Here is a 16,490-nt window from a genome sequence, read left to right as displayed (position 1 = left end):
ATCGTCAAAATACCTAGTTGGTAGGAGGACCCTGCCCGTAATGCTCCAAATGTTCGCTATTGGGGAATGTTCTGGCGTCCTTCGTGGCCAACGTAGGGCTTGATAAACACGAAGACAAGGAGTAAAAACATTCGCCGTATGCGGGCGGGCATTATCTTGCTGAAACGTAAGCTCAAGATGACGTGCCTGAAGTGCAGCGAAACGAGGCGTAGGATGTCGTCGATGTACGGTTGTGATGTAAGGGTGCGGTGGATGATAACCAAAGGGGCCCTACTATTACATGAAATTGCACCCCAGGGCATCACTCCTACTTGACGGTCCGTATAGCGCCACTATCTGGCGAGTCTTCGGGGCTCAGTTGTAAGCGGGTCTCATCACTGAAGACAATTCCACTCCTGTCAATGATATTTCGGGCCGGAGATGCGTCTGGAGACGCCACGGTCAGCAGTGAGACACCAAATGTAAGTAGGCTGTTTAGGTTTCTGTGTTGGTAACGCCACGCAGCGCTCTCTATGAAAATCACTGACTGTGCTGTGTGCTAGTCTGTGGCTGGTTTGCATTTTTGGAATATTTGCTATTGTAGTGTTGGGCAGTTGTATGTGAACAGCGCGTAGCGTTGCGCAGTTGGAGGTGAGCCGCCAGCAGTGGTGGATGTGGGGAGAGAGATGGCAGAATTTTGAGAGCTGACGATCTGGACGTGTGTCCGTCAGAAAAAGGAAATTTGTAAGACTGGATGTCATGAACTGATATATATATTATAACTTTTGAACACTATTAGGAAAAATACATTTTTTGTTCTCTAGCAAAATATTTCATTTGCTAACTATGCCTATCAGTAGTTAGTGCTTTCCGTAGTTAAAATCTTTTATTTAGCTGGCAGTATTGGCGCCCGCTGTATTGTTTGTAGGAATTATTGAAAGTCAGATTGCGTTGCGCTAAAAAGAAAAAAGAAAAGAAAAAACTGTGTGTCAGCTCACTGTTGATCAGAGTAAGTAAAAAGAAAAATGTCTGAGTACGTTTAGTTTTGCTCAGCTCTTTGAAAATCAAATAACGTATGAGGTTTACCATCACAGTCATTTATAATTTTTCTAAGGGGATGTTTCACAACCTGATTGTCGTCCGCCATACGGTCAGATAACCAGGGGTCACGGTCTGGGACTCTTCACAACTGACAGCGTTCGGAGCATTTTGGGTACAGCCTTCCAACCAGCTTCGGATACTGACGACCTAACTTGCCAATTGGACAGAATTGGGCATGACATCCGTTTGACAGACATTGAACAACTGTACCACTAAATGACAAGCCGAATAACTGTTTGCATAAGGAGCAGAGGTGGATAGGTGGACCAACCCGTTATTGACTTGCTCAGTTTTTGAAGCTCTTTCTCTTGAATTAATCATCCGTTTTTTCTGAAAGTTTAATAATATTTTGCTGTACATACACATCAGATCTACTGATTCCCGTCCCATTCGAATAGTTCCTTCGCCGTGCGTCGCTCTTCTGTCTTAGCGTGTATTTAAAACTACATTTTCCCTGCAAGTCTTAAATTCCTTAATCAAAGTATTTGAAGAAAGGTAAGCGATTTGTTAGCAAGTTCGTCACCGTCATGGGGAACATAGTGTTCACTCCAATAAACCAGTTTATTTAGAAACACGTTTATTTAGAATATAAGTGCCGAAAATGTTTTCCATTTACAGCGAGCAACTGACAACTCCTTTCCGCTAGATACTCGTTACATTATGTCGTAAATGCAAATTATTTTCAAAAATTACTGTTTATTTTCTAAGCAACTGGAAGATATAATTGTTCTATGATGCCTGATGACTAGCACTAATTTTCTTCATCTACGTAATTCCAATAATCGAGAAGTCCTAATTACGTTTCATGATGCGTTATTGAAATAAAAATTAATATTGTAGCCTGTATGACTTTCGTTATTACTTTATGAAGAATCAGCGAAGCATTTTTTACCCACGAGAAGGCTTACGGTACGATTGCGCAACCTTTTTTCGAGAACTACGTCACGTTGTCAAAAGCATCAGCTGTTGCGAAAGCAAGATGACAAGTGAGAGATCTCGGGCTACAGTACGGTCGTTCTGAGAAATTCCACCGAGTATTTAATCATAGCGGGAGTGAAAAAAGGTAAACAAGGAACAGCTAAAAGTTGAATGCCGTTTTCAATGCAACCGCACACCTTTCTTTCAGGTGTTTATGGAGAATTCAAAAGAGTTGCTAGTTAACGTTCTTTCAAGGAAATCCTTTGATCTTTTACGAATGTCCGTGAATGGTTGCTACACGATTACGACGTGTTTTCAAGGCCCTCATCAGAAACAGAAAATGAATGCACAGCGGAATTTTTATTACACAAAAGTCCCACATAATTGTTACAGAATAGACAGTCGCAATGCGGCGCTTTGTGAGAAGCCACACTAATGAAGTACTACTATCCGCTTATTACTCCATCGTGGCAACTTCCACTCAGTGCACTTTAATAGGGTCCTCAACAGGAGCTCACTCACCACTTGGTGATTTCTGCAACAGTTATTAAGAATTAAAGCAATTGCTCATTTGAACTAATGTAATCAACAAGGATTTAAACACAACAAGAACTAGTCGGATTACGTGATCCTTGTAGATAATAGGAACTACTAAAACAAGTAGTTTCAAAGAACATTATTAGTTAATTATTCACCTAGCATAAAATGATACCTTTCTGAAGTTGTTCTGTGATTCTCAATGGACGCAATATGTGCTGTTATCAACTGAAAAATGCATGGAGGCAATATACTATTTGCTGAATACCATCAGTTTCAGCAAGTTTTATTTACATGCAGATGTAATACTTAAGTGTTACAAATTGCGAAGTACGTTTTTTCTTTATATTTGAGACTCAGTACATACGAGAGGCGTTTGAAAAGTCAGTGCAAAAATAAAAACTACTTGCGCGTTTGGGGTAAGCCATTTTTATTTTTCGATATAGTCACCTTTCGGACTTATACACTTCGTCCACCGCTGTTCCAATTTGTTGATCCCTACCGAATAATAGGAACCTTCCAAGTCTGCAAATGATCTATTAGTTGCTGCAATCACCTCCTCATTTGAATAAAATCTTTGTCCCGCCAGCCATTTCTCAAATTGGGAAACAAATAGTAGTCCGAGGGAGCCAAATCTGGAGAACAGGGGAGATGTGAAACGATTTGGAATGCTATTTCCATTAATTTTGCGACCACAGCTACTGAGGCGTGTGCTGGTGCATTGTCGTGATGGAAAATCACTTTTTTCCGGTCTAATCGCTGACGTTTTTCATGCAGTTCGGTTTTCAAACGTTCCAATAACGATCAATAATATGCACCTGTAATACTTTTATCCTTGTCCATGTCGATGAGGATTATCCCTTGCGAATCCCAAAAGACAGTCCCCATAACCTTTCCGGCCTAAGGACTGGTCTTCGCCTTTCATTGGTGCAGATTCTCTCTTAGTAACCCATTGTTTAGATTGTTGTTTGGTCTCAGGAGTATAGTAATGCATCCATGTTTCATCCACAGTGACGAAACTATGCTTAAAGTCCTGCGGATTCTTCCTGAATAGCTGCAAACCATCCTTGCAACACTTCACACGATTCCGTTTTTGGCCAAGCGTAAGTAATCGCGGAACCCATCTTGCGGATAGCTTTCTCATGTCCAAATGTTTATGCAAAATATTATGTACCCGTTCATTCCAGATGGTTCAAATGGTTCAAATGGCTCTGAGCACTATGGGAGGTCATCAGTCCCCTAGAACATAGAACTACGTAAACCTAACTAACCTAAGGACATCACACACATCCATGCCCGAGGCAGGATTCGATGCTGCGACCGTAGCGGTTGCGCGGTTCCAGACTGAAGTGCCTAGAACCACTCGGCCACAACGGCCGGCCATTGGAGATGCCCATAGCACTAGAAATCTCACGCACCTTAACTCTTCTGTCATCCACCACCATATCATGGATTTTATCAACAATTTCTGGAGTCGAAACCTCCACGTAACCCCTGCCAAACCAAATGAGTGTGGAGACGTCACTTAGCTCCATCATCCTACTAAGCAACTAGCAGCGCTGGACTACACGCTCGTGTTATCCATATACGTCGCATCTGTAAAATGTAATTGCAGTTCTTCCAAATCTACGTATACACCCTGCAAGCGACCTTACGGCGTGTGGCACAGAGTACTTTGAATACCACTGTCAACCCACCACCCCTTCCTGGTTCCACTACCGGCGGATTGACGGGAGAATGATTGTTGCTAAGCCATTGTTTGAATTCTAATCTCTGTGCATTTATCTTCGTAGTTTTCTCGTGAGACATACGTGGAGTACGCAATATATTTGCTGTCTCTTCTGGGATAATTCGCTCTCGGGACTTTATTCGTAAACCACAACGTGTTGGTGACTGTCTCTCTTGCAGCGTCTGCCAATGGAGTTGGATGAGCATCTCCGTGACGCTTCCGCGCTTACTAAATAAACCTGTAACGAAACGCGATGCTCTTCTTTGAATCGTCTCTATTTCCCTGATCAGTCCTGTTTAGTGTGGATCCTAGACTGACGAACACTATTCTGGTATTGGTTATACGGCGGTTTTATAAGCTTTTACATCTGAAGATGTCTCTTCTTTGAGAATGGCATTCAACATTCTGTTTGCTAGGAGGTAATTCACATACAGTTTTAAAAGTTGTGGTCCTACTCTCTTGGGATAAACCTGAAGTTTATTTTACGTCTTAAGATTTCTATACGTTGAGAGTGACATGTTCTATTCAGATTGTTAGGAACTCTTCAACCCATTCACACAAATGGTCTGATTTTCCGTAGGCTTGTATTGTGTCCCTGAGACGTCACTTAAAGGCTAGTGCTGTAGACTATTTCATATACAGGATGCTATAAAGTTGTGCTAACAGATCATGTAAGAATGACGAGGCGCCAGGATGCGAATCTATAAACATTTCGTACATCTCCAGAGTGACAGGCTGGACAGGCAACGTTTGCCTAACGAACAGCGTAAGTTCTACGTCCTTCAGTCAGTATGAAAACCAGCTTTATTGCTTCCACAGTGCGAAAGTCTATGACGTGGTAAGTGGTCGTGTCCAAGTGCAGCTAGATGAAACTGGTCGATAATAATATAGTGTATCCATTTTAGCGCTACGCAAGTCTTAAGCAAATTGCGAAGCATACCAGTAGTAGTAGAACTGTCGCCAGATGATTGTTTCTTCCATAGTACGTAGGCAAACCGAAGAATGTTTCATTCTCAGCCACCTTAAATGTCACAAGACTCCTGAAGAAGATCCCATTAGAAAGCTCGAAGTTTTCCCATTTCTTATACGTGTAGCTCCTGCATGTTGCACACCATAAGCTCGAAAAACATTCCGTGATTGGTTGAAATTAATTTACTCGTAACTGCTCGCAAGACGTTCTCCAGAACATGAGGTATTTCTCAGAGAAAGAATATTTTATACCCAATCCCTATTGACTTGGAAGCCCCAAACGATGCAAAGGTCACAGAAGAATATAAAAATTCAAAATATACAAATGGATTACTAATAGTGCAATGAGGGCTATGATTATGTTAGTGAGTGTTGTAGTTAACAAAGCAGAATTTACGGATGGATTTCTAGTAGTGCTATGAGGGTTTGACTGATAAACGTACAACATTTTTTTTTAATAATGGTTACGTTAGTAATGTGGTTGCACTAATAGCTGTACTTGTTTTCGCTGGTCTTCTTTTTCTTCTTCTTCTTCTTCTTTTTCGCCTTTTTCTTGCTCTTACTCTTGTTCTTCAGCAATAATCCGTATTTTCTATCCATTGCTAAATGAAAACCTCTCTCATATTGTTCTTCCTCACGCGATTCTATTCCTTCTACCAGTACTTTTCACATAATCGTCATATAATCGATCCATCTCTTTTGGAGTGTTCCATTGTATTTTTTATGCACCATCAACTATCTTAAAGATGCCGCTGTTGGAGTATGCACTATGAATGAGGAAAATTCTATATTTAAACCTGGTGGCTCCCTCGAGGCAGTTTGTTACCCATATTCTTCATCTGATGATCTCGCTCCTGATGTTGTTATGGGTAATATAGCCATTTCGTTAGGAGTTCTCCAATGCACCTTTAATGTGCGCGAGATCTTCAGCCAGCCATCTTACTGACACAACTTTTTGGGTCTGTTCTGAGAATGTGGCCAAGTCAGTGCCATTTCAACTCGGTGTCTCTCTCGAGGTACTCTGTCAGCCATGTTCTTCAGCTGCTGGTCCCATTTCTGGTGTTGTAATGACGCTGATAACCATCACCATGCTCTCCATTCCTCTTTGTACACAGTCTAAAATACAACTCAATGATAATGATGATGATAATTACCGGATTGGTTGTGTGCACGACGTCGAGATCTAGGTTATTAAAAGATAATGGCAGTAATATATGGATGGCTGAGCAGTCTCTATTGTGAGAACCAATGGTTTTGGACCATAAGTTGTTGCTGGTAGAATGCAGGTTTTACAAACTTTAGTTTTTAGAGTCGTTGATACATTCTCGTTGGTCAAGATGAAATGATGTTTTATAAATACAGCCAAACTCAAGCCTGTTCTTTGTGGAAATTATGCCTTGTGTTTTGTTTTCCTTCGATGGTATTTTATGACCAAGTTAGATGCATTTGAAGACAAATTAATAGCTTTATGATTTTTTCTATCTAACTGGATGTCTGAATATAAACTTTATGGTTTTATATTCATCTTCAATGCAGTTCTTGAATCATAGTGTTCATTCTCTTAAATCTTCACTTATGCGCATTTATGTTTCTTTCTCTCTAATCACGAGGATGCACGATGAGTCAACATTATTTTTCCTCTTCCTATTCCATTCCAGCGTGGTACGTGAACGAAAGATCATCAGTACTCTTACACCAATCGCTTTTGGTCATAACCGTTGCAAAATGGTTAAGCAGGTACGGCTAGAGGGCAAACGGAAGTCTGTACAATCACGCATGACTAGGAAGAGGAGATTAGTGTTCAACGTCCCGTCGACAACGATGTCGTTAAAGACGGAGTACAAGCTCTTATTACGGAAGGGTGGAGGAGGAAATCGGTGGTGCCATTTCAAAGGAACCTTCTCGGCATTTGCCTGAAGGGGTTTAGGGAAATCACAACTGGCGTAATCAGGATCGCCGTCGTCCTCCAGAATGTGAATCCAGTGTGTACGACTAGGAGAAACACAGACACAGCCAAAAGTAAAATTAAAGAGGCGTCTACATAAGGGAAAGAAAGTTGAAGACATTATTGAAAGTCATAAGGCAGCAGATGAATGGAACATGGGAGATATGGTACTGCGGGAAGAATTTGACACAGCACTGAAACACGAAAGTGGAAACAAGACTCGTGGAGTACGTGACATTACCTCGGCAGCCATTGCAAAAATATTCCATATGATGTGCAAGATGTACCATACCCTCCGCCTACAAGGAGAACTTCATGATTCTAGTTTCAAAATAGGCGGTTGCTGACAGGTGTGAATACTACAGAACCATAGTAAGTCGTGGCTAAAAATTCTGAACGTAGCAAGGATAAAATACAAAAAGTGAAAATTTGTGTACAACATGTGCAGAAATCAGAATGCAATTACAAGAGATAAAAGGACATGAAAACGAAACAGTTGTCGACTGTGGAGTGAGAAGTGTTTGTTGCCTACCTCCACTGTTACTCCATCTGCCCGCGGAGCAAAATGTGAGGTAAACCAAAAAGAAATTTAGGAACAAATTAAAGTTGAAGGAGAAGAAATAGAAACCTTGAATTTTGGTGATGATTCTGTAATTCTGTTAAAGACGGCGAAGGGCTTGGGGGGACAGCTGAACGGAATCGGTAGTATTCTGAACAAAGGTAAGATGAACATCAACAAAATTAAACCAGGTTAACTCACCGTACTCGAATGCAGCCAGGTAATGTTGAGTATATTAGATTAGGAAACGCGACACTAAAAGTTGTGGATGAGTTTCGATACCTGAAAAGCAAAATAACTGAAGATTACTGATGTAAAGAGAATGAAAAATGCAGACTAGCAGTAGCCTGTTATTTGTCAATATCGAATACAAATTTCAGTATAAAGAAGAATTCTCTGACGTTTATAAGAGTGTCCAGGGGCACTGCTGCGTAATATTCATTTTTTCCCCTTTCTTTCACGACACATCTGTTTCGCCTAAACTGCCGTTATCGAGTGAACTGTGGTATAATGTAGGTGACATTATATTCATTATACAAATTTATTTTATAGTAAATCGCTGACTATAGATTATTACTTGCCTATAAACTGTCTACATTGACTGCATATAGACCCTATATAAAATCGTTGGCAACTGTATTCTGACTGTCGTTCTGTATTTACCAAATAAAGCAGTAATTAATTTGTTATGACACTAATTTGACAGTTTGGAGCTACGATGTCGTTTATTTATAAAGTATAGCCACTGTTATGAGTACGGTACATACATTTTTTGTTGCGCGTGCATCTGTGGTTGCTGCATGTAGTCGTACTCTACGTTCATAGTGATCGTATGTGGTATTAATTTATAGATGTTTGTTGGGTGGGGGGTTTCTATTTGACGTGTTTGCCTTTGATAACTTCTATTTTCAATATTTTTTTGCAAATAATGACATTCTCGCGAATATTGTATTGACGCTATGGCGTGTGTTTCCACAGTATGTGTATGAACAACAATGTTAAGGTTTTATTTTGGCGTGCGCCATCTTTGGCTGTGCACTGCAATTTTGAATTTAGTATTCTCTTACGAGCTTTTCAGTAAATATTTTAAAATAGTAATGATGTTTAAGAGTGATCTGTTCATTCGATGTCTTGTGGTTGGTTTCATATGTGCACGTAAATTTCGAATTCCTCTAGAATATTACTGGTAGGACTTTACGGAATTTTATGAAGTAACCATAGTGCGTGTTCAATTGTATCTACTGTGCGTTAATGGTCTTTTAGATGGAACTCGAAATTTATGTATCCTGAGGCATCAAGAAATTGTTAATAGGGCTAGAAGAGAAGACTGGGCATAAAAACTGTGGAAGGAGACCAAGGCACGATTCAAGTAAGGAAATTCGAATGGATGTAGTTTGCTGCAGCTAGGCAGAGATGCACAGAATGGGCAGATTTTAGAGTTGTATGATACAATTCTTCGACCTGATGTGTTCAGCAATGTCGTGTTTGAGAAAGCAGTATGCTTACTGACTCAATGCGGTAAGTGTGTTCTAGAAATATTGTGCAAACAATTCCCACAAGCACCACGTCTCACTTTAACATGTCCCAGTGTCTCGAGCATTTCCGGTACTCTTCTATACTTACTAAACAAACCTATGAAGATTTGATGAGCTCTAATTCTTTTTCTACCCCTTTTTTAATCCAGTCTCGAAAGGCGTACATGGGAGTTAATGAAGGTAAAATTTCTTGATTCACTGACTGCATCTTCTGTATGATCTACTTTTCTACCTCTCTGTTGGGATCTACTTCAGGATCTTGTAGTGTCCATTGAGCGTTCAGTTAATCGTGTGCACCACAAAATCCTGAAGAAGATGCCACCATAGGAGTCGAATCTTCGACCATACGGAAAAAAATTATGATTCTCCTTAACAACCCAGGAGATTTTGCCTTCAGTGACAATGGCCAAGAAATCCTGCAGACCTACAGAAACCGAATTACTTTAGGGACCTATATCGTGCATGATGTGGAACGTGAACTGTTAACGAGGGAACTCCAACTGAGATTAGACATTACTTCGAATCACGTACGTCAAAATGGTCACTTCCATCTTCCCGGTTGCCTTGTCTTAGTGATCTCTGGGTGTTTACTCGCACATGACATCTCGCAGGTGAACAGGTAGTTTAGAAGAGGCGTGCGACATGTACGCAAATATTCGTATCAACGAATATTTGCTTAACTGAACCTAGTACTTTGAAGTGGACGACAAAATATTAACAGAAACAAAATTCACATCGAGTGCACCCCAAGAAAGCGTGTATTGTCTAAATGTTCCCAGTATACATAAGGTTGTGAAATTTAGTTTGCCATGTGCCTGTAATCTATCGCACTTGCTTTGCTCCACATACCGGTTTCCGTGAGGTCACCGAAGTTAAGCGATGTCGGGCGTGGCCGGCACATGGATTGGTGACCATCCAGCCGCCATCTGCTGTTGCCATTTTTCGGGGTGCGCTCAGCCTCGTGATGCCAATTGAGAAGTTACTCGACGGAACAGTAGCGGCTTCGGTCAAAGAAAACCATCATAACGACTGGAAGAGCGGTGTGCTGACCACACTTGTGGCTTGAAGACGGAGTGTTTTTTCCTCCACATGGAATTCCCCATTACTAGTGGAGGTCTCTTCTGTTATAAATTCTTTGCCAAATAACAAAAAGTTATGAAGGCGAGGCTCTGGTAATCGCCGTATCAGATGCTTCGTGACTTCTAACGGGAGACAAATGATATAAAAACGAATTTTTAGTTTACAGGACACAGTGTTACACCTTCAGGAAGGAGCACTGTGCGTCGGGATGGACTGGTATGTCTTGTGGAGAAGAAGGCGCGTGGCGCCAGTGTGGTGAGCGGTTTCCCGTCGCCGTGGCCCAGAGCAGCAGGTGCGTGGCAGCACCCGTTCTCAGCAGAAGCTCCGCCAGCGCCACGACCAAATTGTGTTCTTCTGGCCGCGGGCGGCGGCTGCCGGCAAACTACATACGCAACTCAATTACTGGGCCGAGGGGCAAGGCGGCGGGCGGCCGGGGAAAAACGAAAGGAATCGACTCTAATTAAATTGCCCAAGTGCTTGAAAATACATCGAAGAGGCAGCTGTAATAGACGGCGTATCCGGCTCTCAACTGAACACAGTTTTTCTTCTTCAGAGATAGGCTAGATTGGTTAGTACCTCGAAGTACATGTGGCAAGAGCAAGCCACTAACGCTTATTTTCCTCTGGACATCAGATCAAGTGTTGAAGTGTGGTCGCGTGGACACAAAACGGTTATTCTATACTGACAGATGTAGTCCACTCAGTGGTGCACTTGCGACCATGTAGAAAACATCAGGTAGGAAATTATGTGACGAGATGGCGGGAAAACTATTAGATGCAGAGGAAAAACAACTAACACACTACAGTGGGTACATGTTAAGGTACCAATATTCACCATATCTGCACTTACATCCCTAACACTCACTATACATACGCAAGCTAATAATTATAGCTATTACATCTTAAGTTTTTAGATTGATTAGTACCTCCACATACATCTGTAAGAACAAACCATTTTTGTTTATTTTCCCCCAGGCAGCAGTTCAGGTATTAAGTGGCCCACGTAGGCCATTCAGCAGACATCAGTCTGTGACGTGTGCGTAGGAAGACTGTTCGACACAGGGAGAAACTGCCACCACAGTCATGTGGGTACATATTAAGGTAACATAAATAAAAATATCTGCACTTGTACCCGTTACACCATATATATTCATAATCAGAATCAATTCCAAATCCGAAATCAGAGCCACCAATAAAACCCAACTCTTAAAGCTGAGAGGGCGTCTATTACTGTCATCAAAGTACAGCCAGAATAGAACTCTCCTGGACGGAAAGTGTAGTTATTTAACATCGAATGTTACAGAACGCTTGTACATTTATAGAACCATCAAATACTCCAGATAAACAGACATTACGAACTTAAGGTATTACAAGGTCCTTCCAGAACCGTCAAACGCGAAATAATAATTGCTGGTGGTCGGACTTCAACCGACAGGACGCTAACTACTACATCACGTTGCACGTGTCAGAGCCCACGGCACTTTATGCCTTCTTCATCTCAGCTGCAATCTACATCCACTTGAACCTGCTAACTGTACTAAGGCCTCGGTCTCCCTCTACAACTTTTACCGTCCACACTTCCTTGCATTACCAAACTGACGATTCGTTGGTATGTCAGGATGTCTTCGAAATCAGCAACTGTATTTGCATATATCTTTTAAAGTACATCAAGAAATTTCGGTTTGCAATATGTTTATTCATATGTTAGTGAGGAAGCGGCCCACCAAATCTTTCGCAAAACATCATTTATTGGTTCATATAGCTGCCCCTTACAGAATTATTGTTACATATCATTCGAAATAAAAATAAAAAAAGTTTTGAAGATCATCTTGATAAAATATAGTTACAGATCAATCGTAATTCTTCAAAATCTTGCACATTCGCTAGTATCATAGTGGTTAAGTGATCCACTAAAAATTATTTACAGCAAATATAAAAGTTTTACTATTTTTTTAAAAACCTGTAACATCATAGTAAAAAACTAAACATCAGTATGACTAGACTACTTGATCCAGGTACAATTAATAAAAACATGCTAACGTGAATTTCTTACGTAACATATGATGTAGCTCCTACTGGAGACCGCTGTTTCCAAAAAATTATGTAAGATATAGGTTTATTTGCGTAAGATGTGGTGTATCCCTTCCTCACTAAGTATGAATAAGCACATTGTAAATCGGCGTTTCTTGACACATTTGAAGGGGATACCCAAATACACTTGCTGATTTTATTTAATAAAACCGTTTTTAAACTACTGCATCCGTACAGTAGGTTCTGGGAGATGAAGAAGCTTGCACAGGATAAAGTAGCATGGAGAGCTGCATCAAAGTCTCTGGAATGAAGACCACAAAACAACAACATCGGAAAGGATCTGGGTTAGTAAGTGTTTGGAATATAGAGGTCGTTACTTACACTACATGACGCAGACTGCTGTACACCAATAAAGTCGTATGGTGACATCTTCTACTGGGAAGTTGTTGGATTATAGCTCATTCTAATGTGGATGATTTCTAATGAATAAAGTGGTGTTTTACTTAGTGTTTTATTAAATCATTTCTGATTCTGTAATTTTCTTGTATTTTGGCACCGACGATGGCTATTTATAGATGAAATATGGAAACTATTTTGTACTTTTCGTTAGAAACGTAGTGTACTGAGATACGAAACGTGTTATGTTTAACTGTTTCTGTTATTGTTAAACTGTTACGGCCGCAACATGAGTTGACTGCTAACAAACTAATTGAATGTGTATAGTTTCAGAATTAACTAACAAGCCACAGTACTAAACAAGTTGCATTTCCATTTGTTCCTTAGAAGTGTTTGATATTCATTGTCTATAAATGTCCTACGCAAGTTATTTGATTTGAAAGCGAATAAATTTCAATATTGGCCAAAATCGCGGCTATTAAAAGTTATTTATTACTGAATCAAAAAATTCCTGTTGCCTATGTATTGTGTATATCAGACATGAAACTTGCTACTGAACTTTGAGAAAACTCTCTGGGTGGGAGATAACGGAAGCATATGAATGTAGATATATTTTATGCCGTCAGTAGGTTTCCCGTTTCGAGTAGGAGTTGCCTGTCTCGTAATGGGATAAATTAATCAGCCTCTGGCATAAAGAAAAAGTGATAGACATTTAATAATAATAATAACTAAGTGCTGTATGTGAGTGATGCAAACGGAAGATGAGACTGGAAAGAATGAAATTATTATGAGTAGCAAAAAGAAATAATTTTTTCGAGATTGAGAGACATGCAGCTGTAATTCCCCCAGTATTCGGAAGTAGTTTCTTGGTTCTGTGTGTCCAACTTTTGATTGCACGGTAACATTAGGAAATTGTCAATTGATTTTACGGTACCAGTTCTTCCCACGTTTCAAGAGAAAGAAATACCGAACGTCACTTTTCAGTTCTGCATAAATGAATATACAATGCTTCGAAATCCACTAACAATGGAATACGATGGACCCCCCGCCCCCAAGAAATACACGCGATGTGTAAATTTATCTCCGAAGCTCAAAACTTTCCCCAGCTTCTCTCGCCGTCTTTACATTTCAGAAGCGGTCTATACGGAAACAGCTGCACACCGTTTTGCGTCTGCTGCAATGTGTGATAAGACTAAAGCGCGTTATGGGCTCAAAAGTTTAACTCACGAGTCGGGCGGCCCAAGTTTCCAAGTAATTGTAAGCCCTGACAAAAAGGCACTTGCATAAATAAAGACGAAGCAGATTAATTCTTTCGCCGAAGTTTGCCATGGTAAAACTGTAAGCAGATTCGTTTAATTTCAAAGTTTTAGTCGGTGAATTTGTTTGCATGTTTAGATTGAATGAAAAAGCTGTTCAATTTTAACCTCACTTTCTCTTTTGTTGTACGGCAATGACTTACCCAAGGAAATGGAAATCAGTTGGTTCGAAACACAGAGTATGCTTTCGCAGGAAAATTTATTTCCTTCCCTTGGTGATGCCGAGAGAACTTATTCTACATTCTTCTGCTCTCCTGTATGCAGAATACATCATGAATTACATTTCTAACAACAACCCATGCATGCCATATTATTTATATTCGTGGGAAAGGTGAAAGTACCTAATAGTAACTCAGAAATATAGTTCAACTGAAGAAAACCTATATGATTAATTTTACAAGAAAACATTTTACGAAAAAATGGAATGTTTGACAAAAGTGGATGAGTTAGATGTGATTCAATTATTGTGGTGGATCGATATCAGGAAACACCGGTAACCTCACTGACTATGATGGCTGCGAATGATGATAGCCCCAGCACAGCACGTGATGGGAATACACACCAGTTCTCCTTCGATACCTTCTGAAGAAGCTCCAGGAGCATAGACTGATGAGGGGTTTCACTTTTAAAATAATGATGTTTTTAACAGTTCTGCATCACCAATTTTGGGCAAGAAATGTTTTTACGATAGCAGATCTCTGTAATGGAAAAAAATATATTGTAATAGTAGTAAAAGTAGACGAGACCTTATCCTCTAGCTAGTCATGTAACGTAAGTTTAATATAAGTTTTTAATCTCGTATTTATTACCCTGTTACGCACCAAGAATCAATAAGTGAAATCAAATTAAGCAGGAAAATGGTCAAAAATCAGTTACAAGATAAGTACGTTTTTACATGGAAACTATAGGAAACTAACACAGCTCTTCATTTAAGATGAGAGGTAAAATTGTTTGGACGTTAAAGAAACTAATAAAAATGGCTCTGAGCACTATGCGACTTAACTTCTGAGGTCATCAGTCGACTAGAACTTAAAACTAATTAAACCTAACTAACCTGAGGACATCACACACATCCATGCCCGAGGCAGGATTCGAACCTGCGACCGTAGCGGTAGCTCGGCTCCAGACTGTAGCGCCTAGAACCGCACGGCCACTGCGGCCGGCTAAAGAAACTCAGTTCGCTTGTATATATCTTATATTCAATAGTAAAAGATCTTCTGTTTCAAGATACAAGATGATGCACGACCGACGAAATATAGCTTAACTGTCCACATGTTACATAAACAGATCTACAAATATGTAGCAGTTTACTTGCCATAATATTCTTTGCCTGTAGAATTAACAGTATACTCAAAAAACTTAATTTTTTACGCAGTCCTTAAATGCGAAGAACTCCAAATACAAATGCTGCTAAAAACACACACTCATTGTTTAACAAGAAGAAAAACGGCAGAAAACGGTGGAAACTGATTATGGCGGTCTCTAGTGCTCATTCTTCATTTGATTCTACAACTAGTCACCAGATTGAAGCACCGACCAAAAAACATCTTGTGTTCGACTGTTGTTGTTATAGTAGTTGTGATCTTCAGTCTGAAAATGCTTTAATGCAGCTCCCCGCGCTACTCTTACTGCGCGAGCCACTTCATCTCCGAATAACTACTGTAGCCTACATCCTTTTGAATCTGCTTGCGAAATTCATCTCTTGGTCTCCCTCTACAATTAATACCCCGGCACACTTCCCTCGGCGGCCGGAGTGGCCGAGCGGTTAAAGGCGCTACAGTCTGGAACCGCACGACCGCTACGGTCGCAGGTTCGAATCCTGTCTCGGGCATGGATGTGTGTGATGTCCTTAGGTTAGTTAGGTTTAAGTAGTTCTAAGTTCTAGGGGACTTATGACCACAGCAGTTGAGTCCCATAGTGCTCAGAGCCAATTGAACCATTTGAACACTTCCCTCCAATACTAAATTGGTGATATTTTGATGTCTCAGAATGTGTCCTATCAAATGGTCCCTTCTTTTGTCCAGGCAAGTCTCTTTTGTCTTCAGCTCTATTTAGAACCTCTTCATTAGTTACGTGGTCTGCCCATCTAATCCTAAACATGCTTCTGTAGTACCACATTTCGGAAGTTTCTATTCTCTTCTTGTCTAAACTATTTATCGTCCGTGTTACACTACCATGCATGGTTACATTCCAGGCAATTACCTTGAAAAAGGATTTGCTAACACTTAAATCCATATTCCATGTTAACATACACTCCTGGAAATAGAAAAAAGAACACATTGACACCGGTGTGTCAGACCCACCATACTTGCTCCGGACAATGCGAGAGGGCTGTACAAGCAATGATCACACGCACGGCACAGCAGACACACCAGGAACCGCGGTGTTGGCCGTCG

The 16,490-nt window shown here is 40.5% G+C and overlaps 1 protein-coding gene across 3 annotated transcripts in view; it reads right to left on the bottom strand.

Annotated features, from left to right (window-relative positions):
* The window catches only part of LOC126191410 (hemicentin-2-like), a 1,933,978-nt gene that overhangs the window by 628,064 nt on the left and 1,289,424 nt on the right, over positions 1-16,490 (bottom strand). The window lies entirely within an intron of this gene.

Source organism: Schistocerca cancellata, chromosome 6, assembly GCF_023864275.1.
Source record: "Schistocerca cancellata isolate TAMUIC-IGC-003103 chromosome 6, iqSchCanc2.1, whole genome shotgun sequence".
Lineage (NCBI taxonomy): Eukaryota > Metazoa > Arthropoda > Insecta > Orthoptera > Acrididae > Schistocerca > Schistocerca cancellata.
The sequence above is the reverse complement of the archived record's forward strand: the minus strand, read 5'-3'. Positions and strand labels throughout refer to the sequence as shown.